This window comes from Bubalus bubalis, chromosome 3 (assembly GCF_019923935.1).
Source record: "Bubalus bubalis isolate 160015118507 breed Murrah chromosome 3, NDDB_SH_1, whole genome shotgun sequence".
Classification (NCBI taxonomy): Eukaryota; Metazoa; Chordata; class Mammalia; order Artiodactyla; family Bovidae; genus Bubalus; species Bubalus bubalis.
In genome coordinates this window covers 76,583,441-76,598,694 of record NC_059159.1, presented here as the reverse complement: position 1 = coordinate 76,598,694, position 15,254 = coordinate 76,583,441, and the positions used below count along the sequence as shown (strand labels likewise).

The 15,254-nt window shown below is 35.2% G+C and overlaps 1 long non-coding RNA gene across 7 annotated transcripts in view; it reads right to left on the bottom strand.

The window, feature by feature from the left end:
* Nucleotides 1-15,254, bottom strand: part of LOC123332758 — a 270,253-nt gene that overhangs the window by 91,064 nt on the left and 163,935 nt on the right. Inside the window, exon 3 of one of the 7 annotated variants that reach the window (XR_006549768.1) lies at nucleotides 3,181-3,314. The exons of the other annotated variants lie outside the window; for them this stretch is intronic. This is a non-coding gene — a long non-coding RNA (uncharacterized LOC123332758). Of the gene's footprint in view, nucleotides 1-3,180; nucleotides 3,315-15,254 lie in introns of those variants that run through there. 7 annotated transcript variants of the gene reach the window in all.

Genomic DNA, 15,254 nt, shown 5'->3' with positions numbered 1-15,254 from the left:
AGACATTATCATCGCACCTTCCTTACCTCCTTGAGTTTGGTTCCATTTAGTACTTTGAAATGTATTTGTAGTAGCTCCTTTGGAGTCTTCGCCTGTTAAATCTGACATCAGCACCCTCTTACTGGCAGTTCCTGCTGCCTGCTACTTTTCCTGGGTATGTATCACCCTTCCCTTTCTTATAGCGTGTTTCATAATTTTAATCCATTTGGATAGAGCTTACTCTCGTTCTTTATTTATGACAGGCTGGGCTATCTTTACTAAAAATATCTACCACCATCCTGGGCACAACAGCCTTTGCCATGCTCACTGTCGCCTGGGACTTGGACGACAGTGGTCTTAGTAAAATTCTCGTTGACCATCTCACTTCCTGATCACAATCAGTGTTAGGGTCCACCACCCACCAGCTGATTGCTCCAATGTTTTTGATATTACCTGACATAAATTGCTCCACAGTCTGATTCACTTAAATTTGGTCTCCTTTGCATGGGAAGTTTTTGAGCACAATGTTGTAGGATTCTCTGAAACCAGGATGGTTCTTCTTAGCTATTTATATCCCTGGTTCTCTCTTTTAAACTAACGGGCTGATAGTTTACTTTCTGCACTCTCATGAACCTCCCCTTAATTCTTTCCCAATAAGCCCTCTTCCCATCTTTGTGTTTTGTTTTTTGAGAGTAGCTATAGGTTTGAACTTCCCTAAGACTTTGCTTCAAATACTACCAGTTCCTTTAAAGTAAACCCAAGAGCTTAAGGCTTATATTCTACTCTGAAGGAAAAAAGTCTTTGAGACATGGCTCTGGAGCTAGAGGTAATAAAAGTGGTTTATTTCCCTAAATGTCACCCACACTTTAGACAGAGAGAGACAGTTCCAATGGTACTGTCTCTTACAATTTTTATTAAGTTGAAGTAGATTTCCTTGAGTAAATGCTTCTTTATTTGTTATAAACTCATAAGAAAATTTTCAGAGAAATTATATTTTTTTTCAATACTTTCACCAGCTATACTTGTTTTGCTTAAGGGTAATCTACAGAGACCCTCATACTGATTTTCAGAAGTAGAACTTTAGAGGTCATATAATTTAACCTCAAAAGAAAAAAGTATCCTCTAAAGCAAAGGTCTCCAACCTCCAGGATCTAATACCTGATGATCAGAGGTGGAGCCAATGTAATAATGACAGAAATAAAGTGCACAATAAATGGAATGCACTTGAATCACCCTGAAACCTTCACCCACCCCTGAGCTGTGGGGGGGCGGGGGGGGACTGTCTTCCATGCAAAACTGGTCCTTGATGTCAAAAAGGTTGGGGATTGCTCCTCTAAATTATTTAATCATTGTAACATTTAAAATAGAATAGATAACCAAGGAAGATTAATAATTTTCTAAACTAAAAACTAGTGAAAGAACAAGAAATTAATTCAAGTTTTCAATCCTCTAGTGTTTTCATTTCACTATATGCTGTTTTAAACTTGAAAACGTACAAAACAGAAAATCATTCCATTTAAAAACTATACTTTTCAAAGAAGATTTTACAATTATTAACTACAATAAAGAGTATTCATTTAGAGATTGACAGATATAACAGTTATAACCAATGTAACTAAATATTCTAAAGATTTACAGACATATAATTTGATTACTGAGTACAGTAATCCTCTATGTAATATTCTCTCTTGTTCACATTACTATTTTATAATTGCTTATATTGGTTTTTCAGTATTGTTTTTAATAAGAGAATGATTCTAAGCTTGTAACTCCAAACAGAAGTCAAATGAGTTCTTTCTGAAAATACAGTGATTTATGAAGTGGATTATCACACAGGATTGCTATCCTATTTGTTTTCTTCAAAATCTCCAAGGATGTCTCCAAACAGAATGAACAAAAATTACTGAAAGATGATAAATTTATTATGAAGACTGAAAGATAATACCAGCAATAGCAAAAATCATAACACTTGTGAACTTTGGCTGTAGAAATGGACTATACACATGGTAGATAAATAGATATATTGATGCAAATATATCTATGGATCAGTGCTTCTCGATTAAGGATGATTTTGTCTCCTAGGAGACAAAATTTATTAATTAGGTAGACATCAGAAGTGCTACCATATACCCTGCAATGCACAGAACATCCCCTCACAATGAAATATCTGTAGCCCCAATGTCAATTGTGACATGGTTGACAAATCTTGTTACAGATAATTTTAATTCAAACAGAGGCTCCATTCCAATACTTCATAAATGTATTCAACTCATATTTCTTGTGTATATCATGGATCAAGCACTGTCCAAGGCTTTTGGGAATTCAGTGATAAATAAGATATTGTTAGTTTCATCATGAAATTCACAATTTCATAAAGAAAACTTTGCAGGAAAACACCTGTAGGGAATCTAAGAAGCTGAGAGAGCAGAATAAGGATTGTAAAGATCTAAAATGACTTCTTTTTTTTTTTTTTTTTACTGGAACTTCTATTCCATTTTATGATCACTTAAGTTAAGAACTGTGAGCTTAAATTTCAGTCTTTCATGACACAAGATATTAAAAAAGAAAAAGAGGTCTCATTTAGAGACTAAGGTTTTTCACCTTGAGTAATCCAAAATTTTGGATCTATCTAGATGATTAGAGGATCAAGTACAATGGATTTAATTTTTCATTTAATAAGTAATTTTACTTTCACAATTAACAAATAAGCATACTAAAGTGATTTAAGTGGGGAGAGGTAACAGTGAACAGATTTTGGTTCAGCAACAATGTGCCAGAAGAAAAGCGTAATTCTAATATAGCATTTGGTTATCAATTTCCCTTAGACCTCTCATGTCATCCTTATGGACTTATTTAGGAACACTGCGAGGGGAATGAAAGCAGAGTCAGCAAGAACAATACTAACTCTCTCTCTCTGGAAAACTTGAGGACACCTTGGTGGCAGTGTTAGAAGTCTTAGAAATTGCTCAAAGTACATTCCATCGTGGTATGGGTAACAGCGGCAATATCACTCAGGTCTAAATTGTGACAATAGTTAGCACAGTTCTACATTTTTACTCCTCTAGCTGATAGGAATCTACATCCAGCAGGTTAGAGAAGGGGATGAGAAAGCCACCAGGCCATCTGCAGTATACAAGGACTTATGTAATGACTTCAAGATTCTGAGGAGAAATGTAATTTCTAAGAAAAAACTGGAGTAAACAACTGAGCCAGTCTTTTTAAACTATTACTGTAGCCTTGTTTTACTTTCTGATTCATGCAGCATAAGAAACATTTGTTTAAAATACCTTTTATCTTCCTCCAGTATGTCGTCTTTCAATTTACCAAACTCACAACTAAAAAAAAAAAAGAAAATGGAACTAATATTTGTTGTATGATTAAATCAGCAATAAAATTTTTCTCATGTGTAGAAACCTAAAGTCCATTGGCCCATATATTAAACCTGTCATAACAACAAAGAATAATGCAGATTAAATGTAAAAATATGCCATTTGATTGCCTGGAAATCATAATCTGAAGACTCACAAAGATACTGCACTTTATTGGAGTTTTTTGTTCTTCAATCTTGCTAACATAGGATTGATGTTTTCATTTAAATTTACAAAGCTTCCTCCCACATGCACATCAAAAGCAATATTCAATATGGTTATCATGGATTCTATAAATGTGGGCTGTCATTTTGTATTCTCTAGCATGAGAGCAACCTAAACACAGGATCAGTCGATAAAAAACAGTCTGACAGATCACGTTGCTTTAGATTTTATATTTTCCCTAAGAATTTAATAAAGCAGAATATGAATAAGAGAAATTACTAAATTGTTAGCAGAAAAAAATTGTACTACTTTATCTCCATCATTTTATCCATTGATTTCAGAAAAGGACTTGTAAGAGACCATCTAAAAATCTAGATTTGAAATTATTCCCAGTATCCCATTTTATTGCAATAATGTACAAATCAGGATGAAAGTAGGGAACATGCTTGTTGATTACTTTTAAAAAAATAGAAATTCAATGAAGGAGGTCTAAATTTATTATATCGTTAGATAAATCATGTTTCCTAAACATAAATGTGAGAGAAACAAAGACTCAGTCACCCTTGGAATCTTAAGGAGTATGTCAAGGCTGTATATTGTCACCCTGCTTATTTAACTTATATGCAGAGTACATCATGAGAAACGCTGGGCTGGAAGAAGCACAAGCTGGAATCAAGATTCGTGGGAAAAATATCAATAACCTCAGATATGCAGATGACACCACCCTTATGGCAGAAAGTGAAGAGAAACTCAAAAGCCTCTTGATGAAAGTGAAAGTGGAGACTGAAAAACTTGGCTTAGAGCTCAACATTCAGAAAACAAAGATCATGGCATCCAGTCCCATCACTTCATGGGAAATAGATGGGAAAACAGTGGAAACAGTGTCAGACTTTATTTGGGGGGACTCCAAAATCACTGCAGATGGTGAGTGCAGCCATGAAATTAAAAGACGCTTACTCCTTGGAAGGAAAGTTATGACCAACCTAGATAGCATATTCAAAAGCAGAGACATTACTTTGCCAACAAAGGTCCGTCTAGTCAAGGCTATGGTTTCTCCTGTAGTCATGTATGGATGTGAGAGTTGGACTGTGAAGAAGGCTGAACGCCGAAGAATTGATGCTTTTGAACTGTGGTGTTGGAGAAGACTCTTGAGAGTCCCTTGGACAGCAAGGAGATCCAACTAGTCCATTCTAAAGGAGATCAGTCTTGGGTGTTCTTTGGAAGGAATGATGCTAAAGCTGAAACTCCCGTACTTTGGCCACCTCATGCGAAAAGTTGACTCATTGGAAAAGACTCTGATACTGGGAGGGACTGGGGGCAGGAGGAGAAGGGGACAACAGAGGATGAGATGGCTGGATGGCATCACTGACTCGATGGACGTGAGTCTCAGTGAACTCCGGGAGTTGGTGATGGACAGGGAGGCCTGGTGTGCTGCAATTCATGGGGTCACAAAGAGTTGGACACGACTGAGTGACTGAACTGAACTGAACTGAACTGAATGCAATGGAGGAATAAATTTGAGCACATTTTTGTTCTTATCCTGTTTTCTGATAATTGTTCAATGTTATATTTTAAAAAATCATTAAAAGAAACAGTTCTGCATTATGAGTATAACACATTTAAATTGAACATTTAATCTAAATAAATTTACCACTAAGAACATTTACTCCTTGGTTATCTGGTAGAAAATAGAAAAAGAAAAAAATCTACTATTCATTCATGAATCAGTCAGTTCAGTTGTCGTTCAGTCATGCCCAACTCTGTAGCCCTGTGGACTGCAGCACGCCAGGCCTCCCTGTCCATCACCCACTCCCGGAGTTTAGTCAAACTCATATTCATTGGGTTGGTGATACCATCCAACCATCTCATCCTCTGCAATCCCTTTCTCCTTCCACCTTCAATCTTTCCCAGGATCAGAGTCTTTTCAAATGGGTCAGTTCTTCACATCAGGTGGCCAAAGTATTGCAGTTTCAGCTTCAGCATCAGTCCTTCTGAATATTCAGGACTGAGTTCCTTTAGGATGGACTGGTTGGATATCCTTGCAGCCCAAGGGACTCTCAAGAGGCTTCTCCAATGCCACAGTTCAAAAGCATCAATTCTTTGGTGCTCAGCTTTCTTTACAGTCCAACTCTCACATCCATACATGACCACTAGAAAAACCATAGCCTTGACTAGACGGACCTTTGTTGGCAAAGTAATGTCTCTGCTTTTTAGTATGCTGTCTAAATTGGTCATAACTTTTCTTCCAAGGAGTAAGTGTCTTTTAATTTCATGGTTGCAGTCACCATCTGCAGTGATTTTGGAGCTCCCCAAAATAAAGTCTGCCACTGTTTCCACTGTTTCCCCATCTACTTGCCATGAAGTGATGGGACTGGATGCCATGATCTTTGTTTTCTGAATGTTGAGCTTTAAGCCAACTTTTTCACTCTCCACTTTCACTTTCATCAAGAGGCTCTTTAGTTCTTCTTCGCTTTCTGCCATAAGGGTGGTGTCATCTGCATATCTGGTTATTGATATTTCTCCCAACAATCTTGATTCCAGCTAGTGCTTCATAGCCCAGTGTTTCTAATGATGTACTCTGCATATAAGTTAAATAAGCAGGGTGACAATATGCAGCCTTGACATACTCCTTTTGCTATGTGGAACCAGTCTGTTGCTCCATGTCCAGTTCTAACTGTTGCTTCCTGACCTGCATACAGATTTCTCAAGAGGCAGGTCAGGTGGTCTGGTATTCCCATCTCTTTAAGAATTTTCCCGAGTTTGTGGTCGTCCACACAGTCAAAGGCTTTGACATAGTGAAGAAAGCAGAAGTAGATGTTTTTCTGGAACTCTCTTGCTTTTTCAAATATCCAGTGGATGCTGGCCATTTGATCTCTGGTTCCTCTGCCTTTTCTAAATCTTATGCAAAGCTGCTTATCGGTTTATAAATATTGTTTGTCAAATTTTTATTCACACTAAATTCTTCGCTAATTTATTTTGTAGAAATTCATGTGAGGATTAAGGTATGATATGGAGGATAATATCTTTTAAAGCTGTCTTGTAGAAGATGAAGACTGTGTTATTTTCTAATTTTTTGATGAATCTCAAAGATAAAGCCAGTCATGTTAATTCATGATTTATGGAAGCTATTTCTTAGACATACAAAAATATATTTGAGGCATGTACTTTCTGGTTCTCCATTTCCAGGGTAAATGGAGAATGAATTCATGGTAATTAATGAATTGGACAGTATAAAATTTAAGATACTTAGGACTGTAAAACATTAGTATGCTTTTTCAGGGCCAAATACTCTTTATATTAACTGACAATATTTTAAAATTGACACATTTGCTAATGGCCTGAAATAGAGATTCCTTATTAATTGATTGAAAACAGATTCACATGTTTTAGGTGTAGGGGTTATCATTGATATTTTGTTTGAAGAATTTAAATGTTTTGCTCATAATTTTGCAGGGTGTGCCAAGACTTTTCTAAATGAACAATTTTAGTTCTATTCCAAATGTACACATGCTGAGTTAACCAAATTGTGAATTACATGGCAGTGCTGAGATCAATTTGTTTGCAAAGATATTAAGAGATACAGCCTCTGAATAATCCTTAGCATTGCCCCCTAAATGATTGGTTTTTATTGTATTGCATGACTAGAGTGATTATCTTTGTTTGGATTCCCTTTTAATGGACCCTGAAGCAAGGACTCAGGTGTAGTTGTAAGAAAACAGGACATGTGAAAGTAGGAAGAAAAGAAAAAAAAAAAAAAAAAAACCAACCCTGAGGATGGTGTAGTAACATGGTCACAGCTGTAGGCTTTGATTCTAAGTTTCCTCCGAGCAAGTGAAAAGTCACACCACCTCTCAGAACGGTCCATTCAACAAAAGAGAAGTTGGAGCTCTTAAGCAAAAGCTTCAGTTACCCATGGTTTGAGAATGGCCTCACAGGGTGCATCATCCTTGTATTTCTGGGCTGCTCCTATGACCAAATCAAGCCAGTTTTTGCTAGGATAGGTTGTTGGAAGAGGCAATTTGCTTAAAATGGACAACAGCAACCAAAGGTGAATCTGAATTACAAGAAATTTTCCACCACAACTGAGGCTGAATTAAAAGATGGGCAGAGACAATGTGATATAGAAAACAGAGGTATGTTTCACAATGAGTTTTGAGGGGAAAAAATACGCAAACTGATATTTTTTATCATCCCAACTGAATGTCAGTTAGTGCCTGCTAAAAAGTAAGTACTGAAGCTTCTAAAATCTGCAGTTGTTTTTGAAACTAATCCAAGCAATATGACACTAAGATGACGTCACCAGGCATATTATCATATTATTGGCTATTATATCTGTTATTCCTGAACGATTTGCCCTTGGAGTACAAAATGAACCAGGGCAAAGGCTAACAGATTTTTGCTAAGAGAAAGCACTGGATATATCAAACACCCTCGTCCAACAATACAACTCTAAATATAGACATCACCAGATGGTCAATATCAAAGTAAGACTGATTATATTCTTTGCAGCCCACGATGGAGAAGTTCTATACAATCAGCAAAAACAAGAGCAGGAGCTGACTATGACTCAGATCGTGAAATTCTTGTTGAAAAATTCAGACTTAAAAAAAAGGAAAAATTCAGACTTAAAGGAAGTAGGGAAAACCACTAGGCCATTCAGGTAAGACCTACATCAAATCCCTTATAATTATACAGTGAAAGTGACAAATAGATAGAAAGGATTAGATCTGATAGAGTGCCTGAAGAACTATGGATGGAGGTTCCTAACATTGTACTGGAGGCTGTGATCAAAACCATCCCCAAGAAAAAGAAATGCAAAAAGGCAAAATGGTTGTCTGAGAAGAACTTACAAATGGCTGAAAATAGAGGAGAAGTGAAAGGCAAGGGACAAAAGAAAAGATACACCCATCTGAATGCAGAGTTCCAAAAATAGCAAGGAGAGATAAGAAAGCCTTTTTAAGTGAACAATGAAAATAAATAGAGGAAAACAACAGAATGAGAAAGACTAGAGATCTCTTCAATAAAGTTAGAGATACCAAGAAAACATTTCATGCAAAGATGGACACAATAAAGGACGCAAATGGTATGGACCTAACAGAAGCAGAAGATATTAACAAGAGGTGACAAGAATACAGAGAAGAGCTATACAAAAAAGATCTTCATGACCTAGATAATCACAAAGGTGTGATCACTCACCTAGAGCCAGATATCTTGGAGCATAAAGTCAAGTGGGCCTTAGGAAGCATCACTACAAACAAAGTGGAGGTGATGGATTCCAGCTGAGATATTTAAAATCCTAAAAGATGATGCTGTGAAACTGCTACACTCAATATGTCAGCAAATATGAAAAACTAAGCAGTGGCCACAGGACTGGAAAAGGTCAGTTTTCATTCCAATCCCAAAGAAAGGCAATGCCAAAGAATGTTCAAACTATCACACAATTGCACTCATTTCTCATACTAACAAGGTGATGTTCAAAATCTTACAAGCTAGGCTTCAACAATAAGTGAATTGAGAACTTCCAGATGTTCAAGTTGGATTTAGAAAAGGTAGAGGAACCAGACATCAAATTGCTAACATCTCAATGATCATAGAACATCCTCAATGATAGAAAAAGCAAGAGAGTTCCATAAAAACATCTACTTCTGCTTCATTAACTATGCTAAAGTCTCTGACTGTGTGGATCAAAACAAACTGTGTATTCTTAGAGATGGGAATACCAGACTACCTTACCTTCCCACTGAGAAATCTGAATGCAGGTCAAGAAGCAACAGTTGAACAGGACATGGAACAAAGGACTGCTTCCAAATTGGAAAAGGAGTACATCAAGGCTATGTATTTTCACCCTGCTTATTTAACTTCTCTGCACAGTACATCATGGGAAATGCCAGGCTGGATGAATCTGGAATAAAGATTGCCAGGAGAAATATCAATAACCTCAGATATGCAGATGACACCACCTTTGTGGCAGAAAGCAAAGAGGAACTAAAGATCTTGATGAAGGGGATAGAAGAGAGTGAAAAACCTGGCTTAAAACTCAACATTATAAAAACTAAGATCATGGCATCTGGTCCCATCACTTCATGGCAAATAGATGGGGGAATGATGGAAACAGTGAGATACTTTATTTTCTTGGGCTCTAAAATCACTGTGGATGGTGACTGCAGCCATGAAATTAAAGACACTTGCTCTTTGGAAGAAAAGCTATGATAAACCTAGACAGCATATTAAAAAGAAAGACATCCCTTTGTGGACAAAAGTCCATCTAGTCAAAGCTATGAGTTTTCCAGTAGTCATGTACAAATGTGAAGTTGGACCATAAAGAAGGCTGAGCACCGACAAACTGATGCTTTCAAACCGTGGTGCTGGAGAAGACTCTTGAGAGTCCCTTGGACTGCAAGAAGATCAGACTAGTCAGTCTTAAAGGAAAGTAACCCTGAGTATTCATTGGAAGGACTGATGCTAAAACTGAAGCTCCAATACTTTGGCCATGTGATGCAAACAGCTGACTCATTGGGAAAGACCCCGATGCTGGGAAAGATTGAGGGCAGGAGGAAAGGGGGGCAACAGAGAATAAGTTGGCTTGATAGCATCATCAACTCAATGGACACATGTTTAAGCAAACTCCAGGAGAGAGTGAAGAGCAGGGATGCCTGGAGTGCTGCAGTCCATATGGTCACAAACAGTTGGACACAACTGAGTGACTGAACAACAACAAATTCCTGAAAGATAGGTCAGATACTGATTTATAAATAAAAAGGAATTTACTGAGTCATGGACCAGTTTCACATCATTAAGGATGACAACCTGCTCTAAGAGCAAAGACTTTCCTATGCTGAATTCTGGAGTACATAGTCATAGGAAGCTATTTCTACATTAGGTACAACAGTAGAGAAAATTTAGCTGAAATGTACCAACTAGTTGTTCAAGATATTCAGTTGAGATACCAAAATCTGGAGCTTTGAAATCCAAACACAACAACAAAGTATGGAGTTTTAATGGGGTAGCTAAGTTGATTTTAAATTGAAAATCAACTAAAGAGAATTTCAGAAGGTGAATAATAAAACTTAAAACTAAGCATCTAAGTCTGAGGTTATTGCTGAAAGCATTTTTGATAACAAAGGGGACATTCTTTTATTCATATTTTAACAAATATATATTTACTATCCATATTACTCTTATCACCTTTTTTAAAAATAAAATTAGCACCCACATATTTTGCATCAGAGAAGGCTTATCTTGAGCCAAAATATAAAGACCAGAATATCTATATCCACATTTTTCAGATACTTATATAAACATACACACACACACAAACAAAAAACTATTCTCACAGTAATATTTATATATGGCATCCCAGTATCTACATACAGGTTTCTGGTATGCATTTATAAAATTAATCTAGGTCTCCTAGATTTAGCCATGGGTCACAATATCACACAAATAGTTCCTGTGGCATAAGCAGCTCCTGCCATAAATTCAAAGCTTAAAAATGTCAATAATTTTGCCTCCTAGTTTAACAGATATTAAATTAGCTGAAAAGAAGAGAAAGTCGCCATGGTCACTCACTAGGGCAGTAGGCCAGAAAAATAATTCAGAGAGCAGAGATGGAGCAGAAGAAGAGCACTGTTTTGTTCTCTGGGTTCCACTGCCAGCTAAGTGAATTGTCAGGGCAGTTCTCAGCCCTTGGAGTTTTCTGCTGGAAACGGACCCTCAAACATATTCTGTTCTCTATAAAGCAGGCACTTACTGGTCTCTTTCCACAATGCAACTTTTCAATGTATCTTGGCTCTAGGCCAAGCAGTCAACGAAAATTCATTAACTTTCAGAGAATCATCTAATGCTGAAATTGGAAGGAACTTTAGAGGTCAGCTAATCTAATCTTTTTATGATGCACGATTCACCATCTATTGACTATTTGCCTGCAAGGCGATATATTGGGAACATTTTATCTGGCCTTCCTTCTGGAATCTGAGAAGCAGATTCCAATCTGAGTGTCACGGTAAGACTGTGTGAAAAGAAAAATGTGATGGTCAGACTGCTGATGTTTAAATCCTGTCTCTGGCTGGACTTCTGTGTCATTTTGGGTAAGTTCATTGCTCTGTGCTTCAGTGTTTATATCTGTAAAATGAGATGCTAATAATTCTCAACTCATAGGGAGGTAAAGTTTTTAAGGCTATTTCTTGGCACTCAGTAATGCCTAGTGAGTTTTAATTATCATTTGCACTGAACTCTGCTGACTTAATATGTCCTCTTTCTCACAGCTATCTCTTCTAACAAAACTTTAGTACTGATTTACACCATTTCTCCATGAAAAAGAGGTTAATAAACCCTTGCTCTCTTTTGCCTACTGTTTAGGAAAAACACAAAGGATATCTTATCAGTTAAGTTTAGCTTGCTGGAAGTTGTATTCAATGATGGAGCAATATCTATGAATCCCAGATATCAGTATCTTTTTTAGCACAGAATATCTCAAAGGCATTTTAGTTATGTTATCACTAATATGTTCAAACATTTTATAATCACTTCCAATTTTTATATATTCTGCAATGTCAAAAATTTGTGAAATGGTGAAATTATAACAAAAATAATAAACCTGGCATTATAAAATTGCATGTTACTTTAATGCAACTGGAGGCTATTGAGTTTTGTTTTAGTTGAAATAGGAAGACAGTGGTAACAGAGACCACCTATATTTCATTTATTGCTATATTTATAGTTGATATCTGCATATAGTAAGTTCTGAATAATGCTGTTGAATGAGTGACCTAATTAATGATTAAGCTATAAATTTTGTAGTAATTAAACATTAAAAGAATCAGTAAACATGTATTTTACTAAAGCAAGAGAACTGGCACTAGGACAATTAATTGCTATTGTCATCAGAGTGTAGATATTAAAAAGTTAATGCATTAAAAAACTATTAAAGTTTTAACAGGAAAATCATACTTAGTATTCATACTTAAACGTACATATCTGCTTGCTAAATAATGTGCATATTTTAATTTGCAACTAGTTTATTTTTGCTCACTGAGCATCTGCATGGTTTATGTACTCTAAAAACTATACATTTTTAACAATTGATATATGAATGTAAACTATATCTTCAGTTAACAGCAAATGGAATATTATTTCAATATTCTCATCTTGATAATTTCTAGTATAAATACTTGAGGCTTAACCAGTGACAGATTCCATTTGTCTGTCCCACAAACTGAGTAAATTCTTTCAACTTTCTCAAACTTCACAGTTTTCTCCACAATGTCTCAAACTCAAAAATGTCTGGACTAGAAATTTTTACTGTGAGTTCCTTATAGAGACACATGCTATTTTTATTTTCTATAAATGATTACCTGATAGAGTAATTTTATTATCCATGCTTCTTTTAACACTTGGCTTTTTATCCTTCATGTTTTTATACTGTAGTATACTTTTATACTTCAGAATCTCACCGTATTAGAGAGTATAAATCAGGATTAGACATCTTTATGCTGTGTTCATAAATAAATAATTTGTAGTTGTTTTCACATTAATATATTTATACATTTACTATCCTATTTGATTAAAATAAACATTTTACTGTGAAAGTTGTTGTTTAGTTGCTAAGTTTTGTCCAACTCCTTTGAAATCCAATGGATTGTAGCCCCCCAGGCTTCTCTGTCCATAGGATTCCCTAGGCAAGAATACTGGAGTGGGTTGCCATTTCCTTCTCCAGGAGAATCTTCCTGACCCAGGGATTGAACCCACGTCTCCTGCACTGCAGACAAATTCTTTACCACTGAGCCAGTGAAAGATACATAGATATATATTTAGCATGTAGAAATATATACATACAAAGCCATAGATGTAATTTCTTTCATATGACCAAAGAAGACAACAGTGTTTACAAAAACTTTCAATTCTATTTGTTTTACAATAAACTTGAGTTGTTATTGCTTTCTCTTATTCTACTATTTCCAAGGTGCTTTTTACTCCTCTGGTTAATTTTGACTTAATAACTACTCTATGAGTTCAAATCATTCTGCCATCTCATGTGATCTATATCCACAAGGACATAATTATCATATTCTTACTCTGTTCTTTTATATCTTAATTACACTTCATATTTCTTTGAGCTCTAATTTGAATATTCAAACTTTCATTACTTGGAGGCATAAAATACGTTATACTTGCATATTCTATAATTTATACTGTTTTTTAAGAACAGGGTTTTTCACTGACTTTGTACTTAACCCTGTCATCATATCAGATAAACCCATAACTTCAATGTACATGGTATACAAATTCTATTTGAGATACTATTGGCATTCCATATAAAATTCCATTGGAATTATTCCTACCTTTTAAAAATATATTTCCATTTTTGTTTTTGAATAATGGAAATGATACATACCATTTTTATAATATCTATTGCATTTTTAACATAAAACATATATATATATAGTATATATCCACATATATATATATATATATATAGGTATATACTGTATATATATGCATATATATAGTAGAAAGTAAAAGTCATCTATGGTCCCTTCAAGCTCCCTACTTCTACACAATTAAGTTTAAAATTCCTCCATTTTTCCCCACCTAAAATAATGTTAAAAAGAAATTTGCCTTATAGAGTGTGTGAGCATCTATAAGGGTTGGGGTGAAGGATTCTTGGGAGATTTGTTTAGCTATCTTCTCCTTCATGCATTAAGAACTGTATTTTGGCTACTAGGCCCTCACTACCTCCCAGATCCTGAACCTGGCTGACATTTAGGTACAAAAGACTGGTGGGAAGAGGCTTAGTTGCTGGCATATGTTGAGCACATATGAGGAGTGTTAGATTATCCAAGTCTCAATAAATATAGGTAATAGGACACTGGCATGTTCTAAATCATGCAAAAAAAAGTATTCATATTTCTCTTTGGTATTTTAGTTTCTTAAAAAGTAAATGTACAATTATCAGTTAAAAATAATAGTTTCCCATCCTGAAACAAAATCTAATTGTCCTCATATGTAGACTATTACTGGTATTTTATTTGTCACATATATATATTTTTTTCATTTTCTTTCCCTATCTAGACCTTTTCAGGAAGGTCTTGATTTTAACATAATAATAGTATATACATTGAATACCATGTATATTTTTAATTATACTGCTCTTGTTTCAAAACTAATTACTGATTTTATTAATTACAGTAAATTAGACTGCAACTATGTTAATCATTTAAAAAGTCTTTATAGCTTAAACACTAGCAATGATTAATTACTTCATACACACTGTCCAATTTATGTCATTTACATGCATATTTGACTAGCATGATTGACATACTGAAGTTTATTTTTGAACATATTAATAAAATTGAAAAAAGACATTAAAATTTTTTTTAGGTTTTTAACATTTTCAAGAAATTCTTATATAACATTCTGGTTGTAAATAATTAAAAGGAAGAAAGCTGTTTATACTAATTTTCCACGGTAAATAATTTAGAATGTGAAATTGACTGTCTGTATACAAGATGTGCCCTGAATAGGTGCTGAAATGTATATTTTGTATTTCAGTCTCCCTGATATTATTTGTGCTTTTACTTGGGCTATTTTGTTACATACTATTTGTATCCTAATATGTGACAGATATTACAAAGAAGTCTTTGAAATAACAAATCATAATTTTTCCAGTATCATTTTGTGTCTGCTATATACTATTTTTTAAATTAGGAGTTAAAATTTAAGTTTTTAAGTCTATATAATGAC